Consider the following 20308-nt stretch of genomic DNA (forward strand, 5'->3'; position numbering starts at 1 on the left):
TTTGAGAACTATGGAGCGCAATATGTGTAATGAAATCCACCACAGACAGTATTTTGGATACTTTTGTATATGATATAGTAGTAGCTTTATAGCTTAAAAATTAATACCCAGTCAAGCGTTTTAATGAATTACAACTATTTATTATATCCAAAATCTGAGAATATTTGATTTTCCTCAAAATTCATGTTTAGGCCATTGCTCAATGATGGGTGTTTGTACAGGAAAAGTCATTGACTACAGTGTTCGCAATAAATCATGCGAGATTTGCGAAAACGCAGAAAGGAAAAAAAACCCCTCTCCTGCTCCTCATGATTGCACAAGAAATTGGACAGGTAATGTCACCTAGGGAACTTCAACAAGTTTTTTGTAGATATTTGCATGTATACCTGAGCATCAAGGCAATGTAAAATACTTTATGAAATCTTTTTTTTAGCTCCACTGGTCAGAGACCAGAAGAGCTTATGCGATAGTAAGTTGTCCGTCGTCCGTCCGTCTGTAAACAATTTTCCAAAACGCTACTCCTCCTACAGTTTTAGTCCGATTTCAATATAACTTGGCACACAAGTAGACTACACTAAGATACATAATTCTCTGTATCGGTTTTTGATTTCAATGAACGGTGTTGCCATGGTTACTAAAAATAGAGATTTCTGAGAAGTAATTGCAAAACGCTACTCCTCCTACAATTTTGGTCTGATTTCAATATACCTTAGCACACAAGTAGACTACACTAAAATACATAATTTTGTGTATCGGTTTTTGATTTCAATGAACGGTGTTACCATGGTTACTAAAAATAGAAATGTTTGTGACAAACTTTCAAAACGCTACTCCTCCTACAGTTTTCATCTCATTCCGATATAACTTGGCACACAAGTAGACTACACTAAGATACATAATCTTGTGTATCGTGTTTGATTTGATGAACGGTGTTGCAATGGTTATTAAAAATAGAAATTTCTGGGAAAAACTTTTAAAACTCTACATCTCCTACAGTTTTGGTTTGATTTCAGTATTACTTAGCACACAAACATACGACACTAAGTTACATAATTTTGAGTGTCGGTTTTTGAGTTTGATGAATGATGTTGACATGATTACTCAAATTAGAAATTTCCTTGAAATACTTTCAAAATGTTACTATTCTTACAGTTTTGATCTGATTTCGGTATAACTTGGCACACAGTTATACTACACTAAGATACATAATTGTCTTTATTTTTTTAAAGATTTTATTGAATGGTGTTGCCATGGTTACTAAAATCGAAATATCTGCAAGATTCTTTTAAAAGGCTACTCCTTTTTACAGCTTTGAGGATTGCAATAAATCTTGCCACAAAAAGAGACTTAACCAAGGATTATTATTATATTTATTGCTGTTGCAAAGTTTCAAGCTCAAGTGCTACTTTTATCTTCCTTTGTTATAAGTACAAACCAGTAAAGCTACAGTCTTATCAGAGACTTCTAGTTTAAAGTCTGAGGGAGAAGATAAAATAATTGTTAAGATAAATTCCGTGTTAAATGATTATCATAGATTGTAATTACAGGAAGCTCAAAGTCCATGGAGCCAGATACGGTTGAAGAGATGGCAGGAAGGACACTCAGTAAAGGAGTAAGGATGGAGGCGGTGATAGGGGATGATAATAATACTGCAATATTTCGTATCAACAGTGAATTAGATGCAAACATTAGGAAACAGTCTGACAAGAACCATGTGAAAAAGAACATTGCAAACTCCCTGTACAATCTTCAGAAAACGCATAAAATCCTGTCTACAAAAGTTATCAAATACATCCAGGAATGTTTCAATTACAAGGTTTCACAGAACCAGGGCAGCCCAAGTGCAATTGTAAAAGGATTGACAGCACTGTCCTCTCATCCCTTTGATAACCACAGAGGATGTGATAAAGTTTGGTGTCACCATAAAAGAGATCCAACTGAATAATTCACATCACTCCCATTTGGTCGACCATTGGAGAATAAAACCTTGCAGCAAGACCTGGAAGGCATCTTTAACAAGTTAAAGAAGCATTCATAGAAATTAGCAAACCTTGGCAGCACGCAATTGTAAGCCAATAACAAAATTTGTAAGTTTTTTGACAAGTTTATTAAACTACCGTGATCGTATAGATTTTTTAATGCTTGTTTCTGAAATTTTACAAGAGTAGACCAATACACTGGTTATAGCAAAAGTTTTTAAGATCCGTCCTAACTATTTAAGAAGAGCGCTGAACTGAAACTCTAAAAGTAATAATTAAGGTGGGGTCAAAATAATTAGTCCAATAGGTATTCCAAAAGAGTTAAAGAAAAGAGAGAGAAACGTTTTCCGGCAAAACAGGATATATTATGCTCTGAGGGTATTCATGGTCCCGGATATAAAAGTACATTTCATTGGCTGACTTAACATTGCTATACCACCTACACTTAGTCCGTAGGTCTGTCCGTTGACCTATAAACCTCAACATGGCACCACCCTCCAATACAAGTATACCTTCATTACTAATATTTATGGACTCAGTCCCCATCTCTGCACCACAAGAGTTCAAGCCCTAGGCTCTTTTACCTATCTGCTTCAAAGTTCCCAATTTTATTACTCTTTATCAAGAATCTGAATAGTAAGTTTAGTCGCCCGCGTGGCGCAGTGGTTAGAGCGTCTGCTCTAGAGTCGCGGAATAAGGAGTTGATCCTTGCGTCGCGGGTTCGAATCCCACTCTGGGACATGGAGACCGGTCCTTCGGATGAGACCGTATAAACCGAGGTCCCATGTCGCAGTAGGTGCTGGCACGAAAAAGATCCCTCGCTGCTCAATGGCCGTAAGTGCCGAGTATAGGACAAAATTTGCAACTCTCCATCCGCAAGTGGTGGCCTCTCCATATGAGTGAAAAATTCCCGAGAGGGACGTTAAACAACATAAATAATAGTAAGTTAACATTTCCGTTCAAATTTTATTATTTAGTGTCGATGGGCGTGATTCAATTTGTTCTAACAAGATAATTATAGTTCATGATGTTAAAGTCGCTTTTCCAATTATAAAATCACTGCCTGAGGTACACAAACAATGTATATCCCCGTTTAACAAACTTTGATTTTATTTTACTGTCACTATTAATAAATATTAATTACTAGAGTGATTAGGTTATGAATAAAGTACAAGTTTAAAATGTTCAGATAAAATGTCCATTCTACACCCTGTAGGTTTAAACAACCAAACGAAAGTTTAAATAAAACTGTAGCATCCAAGGCTCCAAAGAATCGTCTCTTTAGCAGAACCATAACCAACAGAGTAGCTGCAAGTGTGGCACAAAAATATTGGTCAAGGCTGTCTGATGCAAGTTGGCAATATTTGCATTTAGTTTAGGCATTTTTAATCAGTATTGATTACTTTTAATTCTTCCTGAGGTATATGTTAGAATTTTTACAATGAATTGAACAACACTTCTCTGTTATTCTCGGTCAACAAGACGATTGTTGTTTCTCCTGGAGCCTATACAAGGAGGTTGGCTGTTCTAAAGGACAGAATAAGGAGACGAAAGAAAGCCCTGTCCATAACCAAAGAAGCAAAAAGAAGACTGCACCTAAAAGCAGAGAGGTTTTAATGAAATTCTTTACCATTTTAAATTATCATATATCCAGTTTGATGACATAAATGCATTAGATTTCTGTCTAAAATGAAAATTGCGGATGCCTGCCAAACCAACCTTTTGACATCGACTTTTAAATAATGAGTCTATAGTATATTGTAACAGAATGCATTTTTAATACATTAAATACTTTTCTGCTACTTAGAAAGCAAATGACAACAGCAAAGGAGATAAGAGAAGGGCCAACTTATTGCTCTGGAATAGCCATGACCAGTATTGATGTCTAAAATACCACCACCTATAAGTAAAGCATCCTTCCAGCCAGTTGAAAATTTGGGTGATTATTCACAAGTTTACTTTGACCTTGAATCAACAGGTTTGGGTTAGTATTCTAATGAAACATTCTCACACACAAATGCATACGCAATCATTTTTATTTATATCAGCTGTCTCTTTAGGGTCCTGCTCAGCAGGTACCTTATAGTGATCAGTTTAGCTGTCCATCCATTATCACTTGTCAGAAGCATTTTTTGTCACCTCTTGGCCCATTCTTGCTCTCAAACTTCAAAGAGTGTCTGTGGGTAGTGGTATCCTATGAGCTTGAACCATATTTTTCGACAAAAGTTCTCATTAAGTAATCTTCTCTGTGTAAAATCCTTGTCATTATCATACTTGTCTTGTGTGCATATGGTAATATTTGATCTTCATTACCTGCATTAGATGAAGTCTTCATTACCTGCATTAGATGAAGTCCGATCTTTACAAACATCTATCGTTGGAATTGTTACAATATTGCTATAGTTCCTCTTCCAGCAGAATTCCAAATTTACTAGGACTTGCGTATAAGTCGGACCTAGACTTATGGTAAAAATTTAACTCCCAAAAATCCGACTTATAGGCGAGTACCTGGATAACCCTACTACATGTACATTAGAAAATTATCAATTTAAAGAACATGGATTGCTGATAAATTTAACTGTAAAATGATTTTATCTATTTTATGGTGTATTTGATTTAATACGACAATGGTGAATCTATAGGTGATTATAACCTTGTGGAGACACCCTCTCACTGATAACCTATGTTTAACCTTTCAGCCAGAAGCTGCTCAAATTGCTGCTGCATGTGGGTCGGACACATTTTCCCAGTACATTTTACCAAAGATCCCAATAACAGACAAGGCCTCAGAAATTACTGGATTAAGAATTTTAAATGGGAAAATGTTTCATGGTGGTGAGGAAGTAATTGTAATTATCAAGCACTGGTCAAGGAGAATTTGATAACAGAAAATTGCTTGTCAAATTAGAGAGAAATTAATGAGTTAAGTGTGAGGAGCTAACTGGTAGAGCATCTCTGATCAAGTAGGTGTTATCCATATCTCTTTGGAACTGGGCAAAAAGGATCAGCCCTGTTAGATTTAATAGTTGGCTAGTCAGTCTGACATTAAATCTAAAAATAATCAAGTATCTAAAAAAATGTTTTAATTATGGTAGATAGCCCCTACAAATCTAAGAGTAATGCAGGAACCTTATTAAAAATATTGCATCAAGATTACACAATTTTTTTGTTTCTTTTTAGAAATCTTTGTAACAAATTTTAAAAAAAATCTTGGTTTTCAAATTCAATTTCAGACTGACATAAATATGCATTTTTATTGCACTACAAAGCAGATAGTATGTGTAGATCCATTCATCCGTTGAGAGTAATGAATGGACATGCTTCCAGTTAAAGATTAATTAATGCGTTCAATGTAGGGAGGCTGGCTGTCTCAATCATTTCTTTTAGAGGATCTCTGATTAAGCAGCTCTTATCTGTATCCTTTGGGAATTATACTGCTTGTCAGTTTTTAGCATATGTCATTTGATGGCCAGCCTTTTATTTTTAATATTAATTTGATATAGATTAAGTTGTTAAGATTAAATTGATATTGTTTAATATGATATTTTTATTTAATTTTTAGGTCACCTGAGTCACAGGGTGACCTATTGCTATCCGTTTATGTCCGTCGGCGTGCGTCGTGCGATGTGCGTTAACATTTGAACATTTTTAGCTTCTTCTCTGAAACCGCTCAACCAATTTCAACTAAATTTGGCATATAGCATCTATGGGTGAAGGGGAACAAAAATTGTGCATTTCATGGTCCCTGCCCCCCTGGGCCCTGAGGGGTGGGGCTAAAACCACCAAAATTAATGCAATCTTTAAACATCTTCTTCTTTACTCCTGGACATCAAGCAGTCAAACTGTTGGCATCATTGTGATAAGCATTGAGTCCTCTACCAAAATTGTGAAATTCATGGCCCCAGGGTCAGGGGTTCTGGTGCTAGGGCGGGGCTATATAGATCATATAGTGAAAGTGCATTATTTCTTTTAAAATCTTCTTCTCTGCCCCTGGGTATTAAATAAACTAACTAAGTATATAGTTATGATGAGTAAGAGTGACTCTTCCAAAATTGTGAAATTCATGGCCCCAGGGGCAGGGGTTCTGGTGTTAGGGTGGGGCTCTATTGATTATATAGTGAAAATGCATTAATTCATTTAAAATCTTCTTCTCTGCTCCTGGGTATTCAATAAACTAACTAAGTATATAGTTATAATGAGTAAGAGTACTTCTACCAAAATTGTGAAATTCATGGCCCCAGGGGCAGGGGTTCTGGTGTTAGGGTGGGGCTCTATTGATTATATAGTGAAAATGCATTAATTCATTTAAAATCTTCTTCTCTGCTCCTGGGTATTAAATAAACTTACTAAGTATATAGTTATAATGAGTAAGAGTGCCTCTTTCAAAATTGTGAAATTCATGGCCCCAGGGGCAGGGGTTCTGGTGTTAGGGCGGGGCTCTATTGATTATATAGTGAAAATGCATTAATCCTTTGAAAATCTTCTTCTCTGCTCCTGGGTATTAGATTCAGTAACTAAGTACATAGTTATGATGAGCAAGAGTGCCTCTTTCAAAATTGTGAATTTCATGGCCCCTGGGTCAGGGGTTCTGGTGTTAGGGTGGGGCTCTATTGATTATATAGTGAAAATGCATTAATCCTTTGAAAATCTTCTTCTCTACTCCTGGGTATTATTGAAACACATTAAATACATAGTTATGATAATCAAGGATGCCTCTTTCAAAATTGTGAAATTCGTGGCCCCTGGATCAGGGGTTCTGGTGTTAGGGCGGGGCTCTATTGATTATAAAGTGAAAATGTTTTAATTCTTTAAAAATCTTTTTCTCTGCACCTGGGTATTATTTAAACAAACTAAGTACATTGTTATGATAAGCAAGGATGCCTCTTCCAAAATTGGGAAATTCATGGCCCCGGGGACAGGAGTTCTGGTGCTAGGGCGGGGCTATATAGATCCTATAGTGAAGGTGAATTATTTCTTTGAAAATCTTCTTCTCTGCCCCTGGGTATTGCTTAAACAGGCTGAAGTACATTGTTATGATACACAAGGATGCCTCTTCCAAAATTGTGAATTTTATGACCCCAGGTTTAAGGGTACTGGTGAGGGGGGGGGGGGGGCTTCTATTGATTATAAAGTGGAAAAGCAAAATTTCTTTGAAAATATTCTTTTCTTCTTCTGGTTAAAAAAGCAAAGAAGCTAAGTGTATAGTTATGATGAGCAAGTGTGCTTCTTCCAGAGTAGCGAATTTCATGACCCCTGGGTCAGATGTGCTGGTGTGAGGGTGGGGCTCTTGATAATTTAGTGAAAATGCATTAATTCTATTAAATAATCCTGTTTGCTCCTTAGTGTTAAGCAGATAAACAAAGTGATGATGAGCAAACATATGGTCCCAGGGTCAGAAGCTCTGGTGTTTTGGGGGTGGGGGGCTCTATTGATAATATAGTGAATCTGTAGTAAAAATGCATTATTTATTTAAAAATCTTCTCCGCACCTGGGCATATCTGAGGCAAACAGAGTAAAAGTTTTTATAAGGAAGGGAATTTTTACCAGATTTTTGAACATCTGGACCATTTGGTCAAGTGTTCTGGTCCTCGCCAGGGCTCTATTAGTTTGTATTTTACTGAGAGGAGTTATTCCCCTTTGCCATTTACTTTTGATAATTTATCACTGTAAATAATGTACTTGAAAGGTAAATAGAGAATTATGCAAAAACTTTTATTGTATAATACAAAAAGTACTTTCATAGTTTTAATGATCAGATAGACTTGTAAGTAGTAGATAAATAAAAATGAGACAAAAATAACTTGTCTTATTAAATATTCATCAAAGACCAAGAGATGGTAATGTAAGAGATTTCAACAAAGGATTAAAATAGTACAGAAGCATTGATAATTTGTTAATATACTGTATAGTGATAGTGATAAATGGGGAACAGATTAGAACCTAATTTATGAACTGTTAATGAATATTAAGACCAATTATTTTGTTGATCATGATCACCCTATTTTTCTTGCTTTTGGGCAACAAAGCTTCACCTTTCAATTCATTTTATACTCTATGCATCCTTGAAATTGTTTTATCATACTCAGGTGACCGTTAAGGCCCTTGGGCCTCTTGTTTGAATATATCAACTAATTCAGAGCATCATGTCTCACAAATCTGAAAGCTTGGGGGTGGGGGCTGCAGATGGGCATTTGTCAAGCTCTAACACAACCAGTTGAGGATGTATGATGTAATATTTGTCATAATTAATGCCTACACCACAGGGGATGTATAAACAAATATTATATTAAAGGAATGGAAAAATCCTTGTATCAAGGTTGACACGATTTTTTTTGCACTCTAAACTGTTTATGACAATTGAACAACATTTGACGAGCGCGTCACGCTATGGCGGGGAACTTTATTTTCACGAAATTCCAGTCAAAAGACATAATCTAAAGTCCTTTGACTGCCATATTTTTTAAATTTTCCGCAGAATTGTTGTAAAACACAGGAAATTGGTAACTGTGTTGCAGGGTTTGTTGACACAAAACAGCTGTTCAAAGTTTTTGATCCCAATGTGGGATCATTTTCCGTACAAAATTTGTACAAGTATTATATTTGTGAAACGTATAAGGCTCATGATGCACTAGAGAATGCTTTAGTATTACAAAAACTAGTTACCTCTGTAGGTGTGGATTTAGATGATCCAAAGCATTTTTCTTCTTTCACATTTTCCTTTGCAGTTGAAAGCTACTTTTATAGTTCTGAAGTGCGTAAGAATTTGCCTTCATTAGAGCATTTGATTTAAGAGAAGGAAGTCAGTAGACACATTGCAAACAGGATTGCAGGGAGTGGACTTGGTTTTAAATTTTTACAACTTGCATATAACAGAGATGGAATATACCATCTCCTTTCTGAAATTGTGAAAAAAGGTCCACGTGTTACAAAATCTTTAAAAATACGTTCAAACTTTAAACAGATATTTTGCATCAAAATGTGAAAGCTAAAATTTCAGTGTCCCAGCTGCAATTAATGTAAAACCTTATCATTCATGGCTTCACTTGTGGACATGAACATTTGATTTCATTATACATTTTTGAATTGATTGATGTCCTATAGTACTCTGGTACTCTTGCAAACTTGATCCTTGTAATTACAGAGGTATTTCCATCACATCAAACTTAAGCAAACTTTTTAATAGGATTATTCATTTCATGTTGCTAAATTTTATCAATGATGCATCACTAATTAGTGAAAATCAAATTGGTTTCAAAGATGTTTGTCCCCCGCTTTCACTGGAAGTGGGGATTTTAATTTGGGTCTGTCCGTCCGTATTTCTATCTCTCTCTAACACTTTCGTTTCCGCGCGATATCTCGAGAACCCTTTGTTTGTTTATTGTTTAACGTCCCTCTCGAAAATTTTTCAATAGTATGGAGACGCCACCACTTGCCGGTAGAGAGCTACAAATTTTGACCCATACTCGGCACTCAGGGCCATTGAGCAGTGAGGGATCTTTTTTGTGCCTGCACCTACTGCGACACGAGACCTCGGTTTATACGTTCTCATCCGAATAACCGAGAACCCTTTGAGCTTTGGTAATGAAATTTTGCATTTCCATACACCCCCCCCCCCCCCACCACCACCAACAAATACCGTGTTCAAACGCCCGATCTATGAAGTTATATTCTATATAGAAATCCTTTCCAGAAAACAAAATATGATAGACAGGGAAAATTAGCAGTTATATCCGTTGATATATGATGCCCCCCCCCCCCCAATAATTTTGCCGATAGGCCAAAAACATATATATATATCCCTGTTTCCAGTTCCCTGACCCAAAAATAGGGTAGGTAAGTAGGGAAAAAAATTATTTTAGAAAAAAAATTATTTTCGAAATTGATGAATGCACACGTCATAAAAAGAAAGCCATATATTCTCAGTGTGCAAGTTTGTTAAAGCTGAACACGATTCGTAAAAGGAATTTGTTCGCCATATTCGATTATTCACTGGCTATATATATATAAGCCGCTGACTTGGTCACTGTTCAGTGTAATCAGTTGTCACCAGTCTTTGAGATTATAAACATTTACTTTACATACTTTAATTATTATTTAATTAATACTGTAATATTTATTTTATATAAAAGTACATGCAATTACAAGAGAAATTCATAAATCTGGTGTTTGTTTCATTTCAATTTCAAAGGAATAACAACACTACTAACCAATTGACAGGGCAAATTATTGAAACAAAAAATAAAAATATGCATTTTAATACATTGATTTTTGTTTAAATAAAGACATTAGTAAGGATATGTTAAAGAAATGTAATAGGTATGAATCTAACTGTCACATGCTCAACAAATATTATAGTTTGGAGGTATTTTTTTTTCTATTTGGATTGCGTTAATATTTGTGTTTAATTATTAGGTAAACAACAAATTAAAATACTTTTCTAGGGGAGGGGAAGGGGGTTCACTTGGAAAATAATTGTAGAGGGCATGAAACTAACTTTCATACTTTTTTTGGTTTCTCAGCCCAATAATCCTCATATACAAATACAAATATTTATTGGCGCAAAAACAATTACAATAATTGGCAAAGGCACAACACAAGAATCATATGTTGTTACATGTATCATTCATTTTTGGGGGGACAATTTAAGTTGACTGTTGACTTTATTCAGGTAAAATCAACAGTCTTGTTTTATTTTTATTAATCAGCTACGTTTTTTTCTGTTTTCGGTTCTAAAAATACGATACTGATATAAATTATTTAATAATTTACATTTTGCAAGTTAATGTTTGACATTGGGCTAACTCCTGCATAATCAATGCATTCAAATGATGTTTTCTCATGTACCCTAACAGCCTGAGGCATGTTACTTGGCCAGGTGGCTGTGTGCGTTCAAGCGAGAAGTGATTTCCTGTCATGGCAGGGATCGACATTAACTTTCAGATTCACTTGCCCTTCGGGCAAGTGATCTCAAACTTTGACTTGTCCGAATGCAAACTTGGTTGCCCAAAATAAGGAAAGAACACAAAAAGAAAATTATTAATTACTGTAAACGTTCTGATACGAAAAATGTAACCAAATACACTACTGTCATACTGTCAATCTGGAAAAAATATCGATGCATGCTACATTTGTACATAAATGAATACCACTGTGCTTGTAAATTTAATCTGTTAACACATACTGCCATGCAACAATAACCCCCCGTTTCCTTTTAATAAAATTCATATTTTTAAAAATTATTTTTGGTAGGATCCTTTTGTTAGACGTACTACGAAAGAAAATAATGAACCGGATTTTTAAAGAGTGTGGTATAATCCAGAAACGCTACCAAGGAATTCCGAATGCAAAAACATTGTCAGTCAGGTTCGTGGCGGAAATTAAGTGTTCATTTTATTATTTTATTTATAAATTAATCTAAAATAAATAAATATGTACATTTGTATGACAAAAATTCACTTGCCCGATCGGACAAGTACGTTGACAATTTCAGTTGCCCGAACTGAGAATTTACTTGTCCCGGGCAATCGGACAACCGTTAATGTCGATCCCTGCATGGGTTCACACCCAAAATTGTATGCGTTAAATATCAGCATGCACAGAATAAACAGAGCAGTTTGTCAATCTTGCCTACCGGTATGTTGGGCATAATTATCTAATTTTGGTGATGAAAAAGGGCGCTGGAAAAAAAAGGCAGCGCCATGCTAGTTTGCTTTAGATTAAACACTACATCATGGTCAGCTCGCTTGCATATCTCGCCATGTTACATGGTCAACGTTTATCATGTGCTTATTTGACAGGTCTGACGAGTCCTGTTTTCAAACGTTTACGAGACTCATTTGCTTAAACTTAAAATTTTGTCGGGCGATTTTAATATTTCCGGAAAATAACCGATAAAACGGGAAAAAAAATTCAGTGTCTGAGGTCAAATGTAGGGCCGGTCGGGCGACCGGAAACAAGATTATGTTCTCCTTCGTTTCACTTTTCCGAACATAAAATATTTCCAAGTCTCTTGGAGAATAGACAACAGAACACAGATATAGAATGTGTTGAGCGCCTATCAACCAGTTTATTTGCCATATATGTACATAAACACGCGAATTTAATTCGCGATGCACTGGATGTAGACCCCAAGTATGTCCAATTTCAATCTACAAATTACAATGCAACATGTCGTAATTATACATCATTTTATCAATAATTCAAATAAACTTGTTCGAAACTGGTTGATTAAATGTTTGTCGATGACCACTTCACGCCTGACCAACACTATATATACTATGACCTAACAACCACCCTTCAATGTACTTGCGCGTAATAAAATACTTCAAACAAATACAACTAACAGAAATTGATTTATGTTCTCCTTCGTTTCACTCATCCGAACATAAAATATTTCTATTCTAAGTATCTTAGAGAATAAACAATAGAACACAGATATAGAATGTGTTGAGCGCCTATCAACCAGTTCGACAACAAAGGTTTTGAATATACTAACCTGCAAAAGAAATTAAAGACATCATAATCCAAGATTCAAAGTAACAGCAAGTTTATTGTTTAAGCTATCTAAAACATATCCGTCTTCTGCGTTCTCCGAACGCCATCTGCCGTAAGCTTTAAAATGTCTGTCTGGAATATTGTTATTAGCTGCTGCAGTTGCTCCCCAACTTCTCAAACTATGTAAACCATACTCTTTGAAATCCACACAGACACTTTTAAGAGCAAGCTATTCCTGTAGTGCATGTTAGTGCAATACTTTATTAGGTCACATGAGTTTACTCAGGTGACCTATTGCTATCTGTTAATCGTCTATCGGCGTGCGTCGTCGGTCGTCTGTCGCGCGTTAACATTTGAACATTTTCAGGCATATAGCATCTATGGGTGAAGGGGAATAACAATTGTGAAATTCATTACCCTTACTCCCCTGGGGCTTGAGGGGTTGGGGCTAAAACCATCAAAATTAATGCAATCTTTAAAAATCTTCTTTACTCCTGGACATGAAGCAGTCTACCAAAATTGTGAAATTTATGTCCCCAGGGTCAGGGGTTCTGGTGTTAGGGCGGGGCTCTGTTGAATATATAGTGAAAATGCATTATTTCTTTAAAAATCTTCTTCTCTGCTCCTGGATATTTGATAGACTAAGTAAGTACATAGTTATGATGAGGAAAGGTGCCTCTTCCAAAATTGTTAAAATTTCATGGCCCCTGGGTCAGGGGTTCTGGTGTTAGGGTAAGGCTCTAATCATGACATAGTGAAAATGCATTAATTCTTAAAAAATCTTCTCCTCTGCTCCTGGGTATTACGCCAATGAACTAAGTACATAGTTATGATGAGAAAGAGTGCCTCTTCCAAAATTGTGAATTTCATGACCCCAGGGTCAGGGGTTCTGGTGTTAGGATTATGCTCTAATTATTATAAAGTAAAAATGCATTAATTCTTGAAAAATGTTCTCCTCTTCCCCAGGGTATTAAGGAAGCAAAAAATATGCATAGTTATGATGAGGAAAGGTGCCTCTTCTAAAATTGAAATTCATGGCCCCATGGTCATGGATTCTGGTGTTAGGGCGGGGGCTCTGTTGAATATTTACTGAAAATGCATTATTTCTTTAAAAATCTTCTTCTCTTATCCAGCGCAAACAAACTGAATGCATAGTTATGATGAGTAAGGGTGCATCTTCCAAAATTGTGAATTTCATGGCCCCAGGGTCATGGGTTCTGGTGTTAGGGCGGGACTCTACTGATTACATAGTAAAAAATGCAATAATTATTTGAAAATCTTCTCCTTTTCTCCTGGGTATTAAGCCGATGAACTAAGAGTATAGTTAGGATGAGTAAGGGTGCCTCTTCCAAAATTGTGAATTTTAAGTGCCCTGTGTCAAGGTTCTGGTTATAGGGGAGGGCTCAGGGCAAAGTTGATACATGTTACTCCGGTGACCTATAAGGCCCGTGGGTCTCTTGTTTGTTTTGAAGACTCTCAAAAATTTGCGAAAGAAGTACTGATTTCCAAATACCTGCTTGGCCTGCAATATACAAATTGTGGCCCTCAAATGCGATTTTAAGCGCACGTTGCTGTCCATCAGTAAGGTGCATCTTTTCCACCATAGGTGTTTACGTTGAAAATAAGCGATGAGTATGGAGTTCTTCCGAAAAAGTCCGCCAAACGATTGTCCAATCAGTGTGCATCTTGCATTTGGGTATTCGGGAAAAACAAAATGGCCGGATGTTACGGACAGCCAGTATACAACGAATAATTTAATTGCATTTGCGGCTTTATAATGGATTAAATAACACATAGATTGAGTAAGTCATATTCTTTGACGACTCTCCTTGTTGACATCGTGCAATAAGTTTGTTCACTCTTGAAGCGAAAGTAGAAATCGGTCTGCCAGTATATGTACGACCTACTTAGAAATAACAGACGGGGGTACATCTCAAGAACTACGTAGGATCCAGCGGTGAAAATTGGTATGAAATAAGAGAGTTTATTTTATTCACTGCAAAAGCGGAATTCTTGCCGTTTTGTTAAATTTAAAAGCTTCTGAAGCGAAGGGGTGTCAAAAATAAATGGCAGAGTTCATAACCTCCTCTTTATAATATACTAGGGGGTCAAAAATTCAAGCGAGTTTGGTGCCTGTGGTGATAAGGGTATATTGCTGCATGAGTAAGGGACGTTGACGATTGAAAAGTTAAAGTCATCACGTTTATCATAAAGCCTTGTTGTTAGATTACCATTAACGTCTTTTTCTAGCATAATATCCAACTATGAAACACGTGTGTCAGACTCTGTGGTACCTTTTATTTCAAGCTCACCAGGGTATATCGTGTCAATTTAAGAGTGGAATTAACCATTGTTAATTGACAGAACGTCGTGTTGAAGGCCACATCACATATAGGAATTTGAACAAATTCTGCGTCATATGAATACAAGAGGCCCAAGGGCCTTAACGGTCACCTGAGTACAATACAACAACTTAGAGGATCCATAGAATATAAAATAAACTGGTAGATGAAGCTTTATTGCGCAAAAGCAAGAGAAATAGGATGATCAGGATCAATGAATTAATTAGTCTAATATTAAGTAACAATTCATATTAAAATTAAATTCTAATCTGTCCCCAATTTATCACTATCACCATGCAGACTGTTAAACTATTGGTAATTCTGTACTATTTTTAACCCCAACTTGTAATGTCTCACATTGACCTCTCTTGGTTTTTGAAAAACATTTTAATAAGTTATTTTTGTCTCAGTTTTATTATTCTATTATTTACAAGTCTATCTGATCATTAAAATTATGAAAGTAGTTTTTGTATTATACTATAAAATTTCTTGCACAATTCTCTTATTCTATTAACTTAAGATTTTTTCGTATATAGGTTTGGGTTAAATGTTACTGTTAACAAGTGGGTTTTGTGAACTTTTAAGTTTGCATTACCAGAATTTGTTAACTCAGTCTGAAATTGTAATCGGTATTATTGATGTTTCTAAATGCTTACGAGTAGATATATAAAAAAAATATTAAAAATGAAAAGATATTGATATATGTTCGAATTTAAGACACTGAGAATTACGAAACGGATGAAGAAATCTTCTACAGATTATTGGGGGAAAAAAGACAAGAGCCATTGACCACTGATGAAGAACAAGAATTGGAAATTTCTGATACAGCGGACGCCATTCCCTCAATAATTCATTTGTTATTCAATTAACTTTTGATCCATAGTCATTTATCCGCTGGTTACCCTTGAAACAAGTGTTAAAGGTGCTTAGACACAGTTTTGAACTTGATATTTTCTAAAATTTTCTGTATGATATCACGACTTATATATTGCAATAGCATTTCACACGAAAATATAATTGGAAACTTATTTTATCTGGAAATTATTGGAACTACGAATTCCGGGACGCGATTGATAAACACATCTTTGCACTTACACAAATCTTAACGTTATCCTTTATATTTAAGAAATTAAGCGATTTTGTTATGTATTAATGAAAAATTTTACATCTGTAATCCGTCGCCCGCGTGGCGCAGTGGTTAGAGCGTCTGCTATAGAGTCGCGAAGTAAGGAGTTGATCCCATACGTCGCGGGTTCGAATCCCACTGTGGGACGTGGAGACCGGTCCTTCGGATGAGATCGTATAAACCGAGGTCCCGTGTTGCAGTAGGTGCTGGCACGAAAAAGATTCCTCACTGCTCAATGGCTGTAAGTGCCGAGTATAGGACAAAATTTGCAGCTCTCCACCGGCAAGTGGTGGCGTCTCCATAAGATTGAAAATTCTCGAGAGGGACGTTAAACAACATACAAACAAACATCTATAATCCAGAAAATTCAGAGTAGAAATGTCTGAAAGCAAACCCAACTCACCAGTATTGTCAGTCCGTGATCTGTAATGTGACAGGTTTTAACAAATTGAACACATCCGTGAAATGTAAACTGTTTTTGTAAACAGGGCACGAGCTCTGCTATTGTAAATGTTTACGATTCACTGGGTGTGAACTGCTGACAATACTGTGAGTGGGTTTTGCTTTCGAATATTTCTACTCTGAATTTTCTGGGTTATAGTTTTAATATTTTTCATTAGTACACAACAAAATTGCCACTTTTCTTAAGTATTAGGAATTAAATTAAAATATGTGAAAGCGCAAGGATGTGTCAATCCAACGCCTCCAGAAATTCGAAGTTTTAATAACTTCGAGATAAAATAAGATTTTTATTATATTTTTATATGAATTGATATAGCAACATATAAGTCATGAAAGTACACAGAAAATTTGAGAAAATGTTAACTTCAAATCTGTGTCCAAGCACCTTTAACTCGTGTCTTTTACAAAAAACACATCATTTTAAAAAAATCAGTATCTTCATGAAAGTTTACATGTACTTACAGTAAACTGTCAGAAAAAGAATTGAAGATATGCCATATAATGAAAATTTCGAAACCTATATCTAACATTTGTTTATGTAATCTACCTGTGATTTGATCGCCTTTTATAAAATAAAATGTAATTTATGATTCCTTCGTGTTAAAGATATGACAATTTATGTTGCCTTGATACACAGCATTACAGACATATTATTTCAAATAATAATTTTCAATCAATGCAATTTCTAATTTCGATTGTCTAATATTACCATCTTCTTACTGAGAATTTTTAAACACTGTATTTCAAAGTATGAGGGTAAAACATCCTTTGGTGAATTTTTCGAACATAATACATGAAGAGAGTTGTGTTTAAGAATAAAATATTAATGTACAACAAAAGAAAAAAATTTGCCTGTTATGCATTACCTTTAGAACATGCTATTTTTATTTCTTTATTAATAATATTTAATAATATATTTAATAATATTCCAAACAACCAAAATGAATTTGAATTACCATATTTATATTGGATTCCGAAACTTCATAAAAATCCTTACAAACAAAGATACATAGCGGGTTCCAGTAAATGTTCAACCAAGCCTCTATCTTTACTCCTCACTAAGATATTAACAGTGGTGAAGGAGAAACTTCAAGAGTATTGTGCAGCAATATATTCGAGAAATGGTGTGAATCAGATGTGGATACTTAAAAATTCAAAGGAACTTTTGGAAAATTTGAAATCACAAGATTTTACCAAAATCAACAGCTTAAAAACTTACGACTTTTCAACTTTATACACAACCATTCCCCACGATAAATTAAAGTCCAGGCTTTTAGATATCATTGACAGATGCTTTTTCAATAAAACTGGAACTCGTAAATATACTTACCTCGTCATTGGTCATTTGCAAAATTATTTTGTTAAAAAACATTCTGATTGTACACACAAGTACTCTGAAGTTGACATTAAAAGATGCTTGAGTTTCTGATTGACAATTTCAATGTGGTTTTTGGAGACCAGGTCTTCCAACAATCTATTGGAATTCCCATGGGTACCAATTGCGCCCCGTTATTAGCAGACCTTTTTTGTATTCATATGAAGCAGAATTTGTCCAAAATCTTGTACGTGAAAAGAAGAAAACACTTGCTGTGGCCTTCAACTCGACATTTAGATATATCGACGACGTATTGTCAATTAATAATGGCTATTTCCATTCTTATGTCGATACGATATATCCTGGTGAACTTGAGATAAAAGATATCACAGAGTCTGACAAATCTGTTTCATATTTGGATATTTTACTTGAAAAAGACTTTAATGGTAATCTAACAACCAAGCTTTATGATAAACGTGATGACTTTAACTTTTCAATCATCAACTTCCCTTACTTATGCAGCAATATACCTTCATCACCAGCATACGGGGTATACATCTCCCAGTTGATTCGATACGCAAGAGCATGCTCTACGTATGTAGAATTTCTAAAACGAGGTAAATTATTGATAAATAAGTTGATGAAACAAGAATATCAGCTGTCTCGTTTAAAGTCATTATTTCGTAAGTTCTATGGTCGATACAATGACCTTGTCAGCAAATACAATTTATCATTGAGTCAAATGCTTACTGACGTTTTTCATACTAATTGTTAGGCCATTATTTACACACTGATTGTCGACGGATTTTCCGTTATTTCCTGATCATGACAAGGAGCACATGGCGGGTGTGACCGGTCGGAAGGGGATGCTCACTCCTCCATGACACCTGATTCCACCTCTGATGTTTGGAGGTCCGTTTTTTCTCTGCTCCTATTTCGTATTGTTTAATGGACTTTTGAGCTTGAATACTGTTCGTTATCTCCATATATTTAATTACAGGTTGTTATTTGAAAAGGAAAAGTACAATAAGAGCGTTTGGACCGGAAGTATGGCCCTCATTCATTCAAAACATAAATTGTTCATTTATTTTTGGAAGAGATTGGCTTGAACAAAATGGTATTCGGCTTTATTTTGATCCTGGTACTTTAAGAATTGTAAAAACGCACTTACCCATTGTGGAAGATATTCAAAAGAGCTTCACAAAAACTTTTTAGAAACCTTAGTCAGCGACGATGTGTTTTGCAAAACAGAGATCACAAGAAAATGTATATTCCAATCTTCATCATAATTTAAATTAAAGCGAAGCAATGACACTTCCATCCCAAGCAAGATTCATTTAGAAAACATCCTGACATAATACATGTATCAAAATTTGAGTTATAACCTAAATAGTTATATACTAGCTATATACTTACTTTACACAAATAATTATGACCTTCATTTTTCTTCATTAAGACCCCATATAAAAAAAAAATTAAATTCTTCTTATTATCATTGTTATGAACGAAAATTTAATCACTATATCAGTCAGAGAATAAACTTATTTTAGAACAACTTTCAATTTGAATGTGCATTTCAGTAAAATGAAAACATATGTACTTCAGATACATGTACATATATAGAAAGAAAAAATTATTTTGGTGTCACATTTTTCTAGCCATATCAATTCCTTTGCATTATGATTATAATGATTTTTTTTTTCTTTGCATAAATTCAGATTAAGAGATACAACTTCAGTGAGGCGCAATCAGGAAAATCCTACTGTGATGCCAAAATTGCCCATCTTATGAAGAAAATGAGAATGCATGTTGCAGATGGAAATGACATCAAGTTCCCACCTGACATGAAGATGGCCTTAAATAGTGGAGGAGGAGTTACAGGATGCCAAGTAGCAGTTGTTGCCGTGGATTACAGCCATCAGCAGATATTCAATCACAAATGGAGAGATGCACGCTTCATTACAGATCTAGAAGTAGAGGCTTGTAAGTTGATCACACAACATGCATATGGCATTGGAAATGGAAATATTATTGAGGCATCCTCAGTGATCTCTTCACAGCAAAATTCTACAGGTCTAAAGGTCTTATCTGACTCATGAAACCAGAGAAAAGTGATTAAAACGATTGCACACCCGGTAAATAAGGATGGAGTTAATTACTTCATAAATGAAGTAATAATATATCCTCTAGTGAACTTCCAAATTGTTCTGGGTTTTCCTGATTTTGAAGTAGGCTAAAACATGAAACAACGCTCAATGAGTATTCGGGTCTTTTTATGTTTTTTTTTTTGTCTGTGTTCATTGCTGAGGTTGAATATGGCCGATATGAAAGATTTTCTGGTATCGTTGCTGTTTTGTTTTAAATTGATGGTCAATCGTTTAAATCACTTTCAGCGATTTGTTGATGAATTTAATCAAGAAACTTTTTAAAACAGATAAAAAAAAACTAAGAACTTGGAGAAGTGGAAAAAACAAGCATATAATCTAGTTCAAAAACAGAGGAAATATTGATTTACAAGCTACTTTCAATTTAAAAAATAACAAAGTTTATAACCTAGTTAAATCAGAAAAATGTTGATTTATACACTACT

The 20308-nt window shown here is 35.2% G+C and overlaps 1 pseudogene; it reads left to right on the top strand.

The window, feature by feature from the left end:
- Positions 1-10: 10 nt before the first annotated feature.
- On the top strand, positions 11-19817 carry LOC133179625 (uncharacterized; annotated as a pseudogene).
- Positions 19818-20308: the final 491 nt, after the last annotated feature.

Source organism: Saccostrea echinata, unplaced genomic scaffold, assembly GCF_033153115.1.
Source record: "Saccostrea echinata isolate AGI-Se365-2 ecotype Australia unplaced genomic scaffold, CSIRO_AGI_Sech_v1 ptg000005l, whole genome shotgun sequence".
NCBI classification, from domain to species: domain Eukaryota; kingdom Metazoa; phylum Mollusca; class Bivalvia; order Ostreida; family Ostreidae; genus Saccostrea; species Saccostrea echinata.